At 30.8% G+C, this 4803-nt stretch overlaps 1 long non-coding RNA gene across 1 annotated transcript; it reads right to left on the bottom strand.

The window, feature by feature from the left end:
• Window positions 1-263: 263 nt before the first annotated feature.
• On the bottom strand, window positions 264-4040 carry LOC134250785 (uncharacterized). The gene is made up of 7 exons (XR_009988602.1): window positions 3966-4040; window positions 3384-3602; window positions 3128-3243; window positions 2909-2993; window positions 1419-1594; window positions 822-881; window positions 264-604 (listed from the first exon to the last, which is right to left on the bottom strand). It is a non-coding gene; the product is annotated as an uncharacterized LOC134250785 (long non-coding RNA).
• Window positions 4041-4803: the final 763 nt, after the last annotated feature.

Genomic DNA, 4803 nt, shown 5'->3' with positions numbered 1-4803 from the left:
GGAAAGAAAATGGAAATAAAAACAAACAGAAATGCTTTTTTTATTTGTCCAGTAATAAATTAGACATACATACATTTGTCCAATAATAAGTTAGACATACATATTTATAACTATAAAAATTTGAACTATGTAGGATTAGAATGTAAGGCCTTTTTAAACAAAAAAAGACTGACAAATTCTATTTTATTGACTTATTTATAGCTTCTTTACTTTCTAGTTGAAAAGAAATATCATACAGAGGGTTAACTTCCTAACTTTTCACTTCCACCCTTTTCACTTGCTCTTTATATTTGTAAAGAATTCAAAGCTGTTTATTAAGCAAAGCCACGGTAGTTTTGATAAGCTGATGACATCTTCGTTTGATTGCAAGAAGGTAAGACAAACTGAAAGTAAAAAAAAAAAGATTCGTGGAAGGGAACTTTTCCTACTTACAGAATTCAAAAACATATAAACAAAAGTCCGCATGTCATTTCTTTAATTCTTTTCTAAACACCACTATTGGATATTTTTCACAGTATCCAGCTTTTCTTTACATCAATTTCAGTTTTTTATGAAGTTCTTGATATTTCCTTATTTTCTCCTATATTAATTGAACCAACTCCACCTGAAATGAAAAGAAAATCAAAATAAATGACTTTCGATCGAAAGATGCATATTAATCTACTAACAACGTTAAAAGCATATAAAACAGCAAGTATATAACGCCATTGGGTTTACACTGGTTACCTAATGTTGTTTAAATATACCAGTTACATGATGAGCAATCGTTCATTTCGGTAATAAAATTATCACAGATAACGCATATTTTTTTTGCAATCTACCTGCAAGGGCACGATCTAAGGGTTCCTTTTCTACTTTGTCAAGGATCTCATTTTCTTTACCTAATAATATGAAGAGTTAAGGTAGTAGCTGACTGCAATAAGACCAAAAATAACGTTAATTTTAAACATTTTTTTTATATAACAATTGTAGAATTCTGATGCATAATCTATTATAAATATTATAAATGTGCAGACATTTGAATACGTATGAATACTCAAAAGTACAAATGTAATGTTTTAATTCGCAGTAAGCTAAATTCGAATGAAAATCATGATTATGTACATTTATTTCTTTAAAAAGACTTTGATAAAATCAAATGGCTTAAAAGTCCTTACGCGTATTGCATTGTTTAGTTATAATTTTCTCTGCTGTACGGAAAACAATAAAATACCCGTTTGCAACAAAAAAATCACTTCCCCTTGTTTTATGCATCTGCTTCTTTAAATTCTAAAACTGATTGTACGAAATTGAAAAGAAATGCCTTTTCAAGCAGGTACATTAATTGCCTTGGTTGTTTTTGTGGTAAGTTTGTTTAATATGCTTGCTTGATGACCGGTATAAGATATTTATTAATTAGCAGGTGAGGTCACACAAACTTGCTCTTTTTTTTCCCATGATGATTTTGCAAATGAATAATAATCCAACTAATAAGACAATGAAGAACGCAGTGGGAATAACAGTAACAAGTATAAAGTGGGTTGTGGTTAATCCATCACTGCTGAATGTACTAGTGGATGTCAAGTATTCTGTCTCTGTGATCATATCTTTTGTGCTACAGAAATTATCACTTTCTAATTTTTATTAATAATTTATGTGAATCTCACATTAACAAGGGCACCACAAGGAGGAGCATTCCGCTGCAAGAAACTTATATATTGATAAAGATAGCATTCTGATCCCGATGCAAATTTCACACTTCCGTTTCATTAAGAACCAACTCTCTCACAAACGAAAGAAAACGATTGCTATACAATATTTACTGTAACTTCGTGACGATGGGATAAGATGAATATAAATACCAATTTATCTTACAACAATATTTTTATCAACTTCAATTTGATGAGAATATAATAACTCTGTTGCATACATGTAAGAACTTTACAAGGAAGAATATGAAAGATAAAGTTAACAAAATATGAAAATGCCATCATTGACATATATACAACCTGCATATTTCACAATCATGTGACTACCGTAAATCTATATATTGTTGCTGTAGATAATTTTTTTTTAGCAAATTTGCGAGTTCGTTGCATTCGCAAATTTTTTTTTCTTAAAAATAATTCAACAATAAGAAAATGTAAACAAATTTGTGGTCATTTTGAATTTTGAAACGTAAAAAATAATCAACAGCATTTTGACCCAGATTCGCAAAATAAAATTGACTTAAAAATTTCCAGATTTACGGTATTTCATTGCTTATATTTCGATCTATAAAATGTATCGATACATGTACGTATATTAAACAAAAACTGATAATAAAGCAACAAGGCAAATGCGGTTTAACACGAACCGTATATAGAACATACTTTTCAGTTATAATTATAACAGCCAATGTAAAACTTAAAATCAAAGGCAATTTATCACATTCTACTTTTTATCCTTACATGTATATTAAATTTATGAACGCTGACAATCAAAAGATAGAGATCGTATAAAGGATACTTCTTACTTTAAAAATGTCATTCTTCTGCCATAATATGGCATCAATTGATATTGCCAACTTGGCGTTAATCAAGAAAAATTAGTTGACAATTGCCATGGAACAGTAATAGAGCGTCTGCTCTAGAGTCCCAGAATATTGAGTCGGTTCTTATGTCGCGGTTCGAATCCCACTCTGGGACTTTGAGTTCAGCTCTCCTACAGTGACCTTATAATCCGAGGTCCTGTGTCGAAGCTACATGTAGTACATGTAGATACAAGCACGAAAATGATCCTCACTGTTGAATGTGCCGAGTATAAGTTAAGATTGTCAGCTCTTGACTTGCAAGTATACATGTCTTAATATGAGTGGAGCATTCCCTAGAATGGCATTAAACAACAGACAAACGTAACAAACAAACATTTTTTAAACAGAAGCCATTACCTTTCTGTTACGCTCGTCTGTGTAACGTTGATTTTTGTTATGAATTGTGTTGTTGTAGGTCGTGCAATGTCATAGCAAACGCCATCTACCAAAACATAAGAGAGTTTTAATTGCATAATTTCACAATATTGACCATACGGATAATTTTAATTCTTAAATACGGTCAAAATTTCATTTAGCTGTACGATTAACCTGCAATAATAAAAAAAATTCTCTCACATTTGTAAGCCTCTGATGAATCGTATCGTTGTGGGAAAGGGGGGTGTATTTGGTGCAGTCGTAGTTTAAATTGTCAATAACTCTTGCATTTGAAGAACTGTACATTGCACAGAATCCTTAAGATGAAACATTTGATGAAACAAGGTAGATAAGTGCAACTACAGAGCATCCAGTATATATGAATATCTGGTATAATTAAAGAACTCCTTCCGTTGATATCTCTGTTTTACGTAAAATTAAAAAACTCATTCCGTACCTGCGATAAACTACGTTGGAGCACACACGTCAACTGTAGCATTCGCCCATTCGTTTATTAAACAGTGATAAACAAAGGGCTTGTTGTCACTTTTTGAATTCGGTTACAATCCTCTTTAACTGCAGCTTCTTCCCAGTCATGTTAATTTCTAGGACAATTGGGAACTTCACTGAGCGTTGACAATGAAGATGGATACATAATTCCATTGCTTCCATACAGCTGGTCAATTAAAAATGTTCGGAACTATCTATATTAATGTTTATCTACTGGACTATATAGGGAATGTGACTGAGCTGATTTCATTCGTTTCCATAACTTATTTTTAATAATTAATTTATATTTCTTGTACAAAATATTTTTCAAAAATATATTTCTACCAAAAATAATTACAAATGTTATGTACAACATTATTAATTATTGAGATAAATGTGCAAAATGCCGTTATTATGAAAAAAAATTAACTGCAATATATTTCTACGCAGGTTCTAAACTTTTTGGATTGTCCTGTTATTTTGAATAACCTTTAATTCCACCAAAATATGACAAATATATTAGATATTCCTTAAAATAATAATTACTTACTGTTTTTATTGATGCAACTGATATTACAAACACAAGAAGAAGAGGTTGCATCTTTTTTTATTGTTAATGGATTGGCTGAAATATAAGAATAGAGACAATTGTTTTCATATCTCGAAAATCAATCTGCAGAACCTGCAGAGTTTTCTGCTGAATCAGTATTTAAAAACAGTGACCCCATTCACAAACATTAGATGATAGCTTTTGTATATACAGAAAGTAAAAGTTGTAAATATTTGGCTTTTTATTCTATTTAGCGCCTTTCGCGGAAAGCATCTTCCGCTTAATCAAGTACACCGCTAAATGTCTTGTTTACATATTTTTATATAAAGCACATTCAGAGAGCGCCAATCCAAATCTACGCTAACCTGTTAAAAAATCAATTTCCGCTAAATATCGTACACGCCAAATAAAATGCATTTACAGTACATTGTAATACCTCACTATTCGTTTAATCTTTATCAGTATTTTCCTGACAACTTTATCGGGGAGATTTTATTTTCTGTTATCTTTGACTGTTATCTTATATTAAAAATGTACTCGGTTTGTAGAAGCAATATATATTTTGTTTTCTGTTTTATCTTTCTACATATACATGTTTATGTAGCTTGAAGGTTATTTCCTTCAACTGTAAGAAAACCTTTCAATGATTTATTGATGGAGATCATTTCATTTCACAGGGTATAGAATCTTGAAATTTTCTATAAATAACATTAATTACATACAATTACATTAATAACATACAACGGAAATAAAGATTACATGTAAATCATTTAGATTTCTGTTTGACTAATTCCTTGTCGCCGTGTCGCTGTTTTGTACTCATATTTTTTTCGTATCC

Source organism: Saccostrea cucullata, unplaced genomic scaffold (assembly GCF_032062105.1).
Source record: "Saccostrea cucullata isolate Sc308-1 unplaced genomic scaffold, CSIRO_AGI_Scuc_v1 ctg13234, whole genome shotgun sequence".
In the NCBI taxonomy this organism is placed as follows: Eukaryota; Metazoa; Mollusca; class Bivalvia; order Ostreida; family Ostreidae; genus Saccostrea; species Saccostrea cuccullata.
The sequence above is the reverse complement of the archived record's forward strand: the minus strand, read 5'-3'. Positions and strand labels throughout refer to the sequence as shown.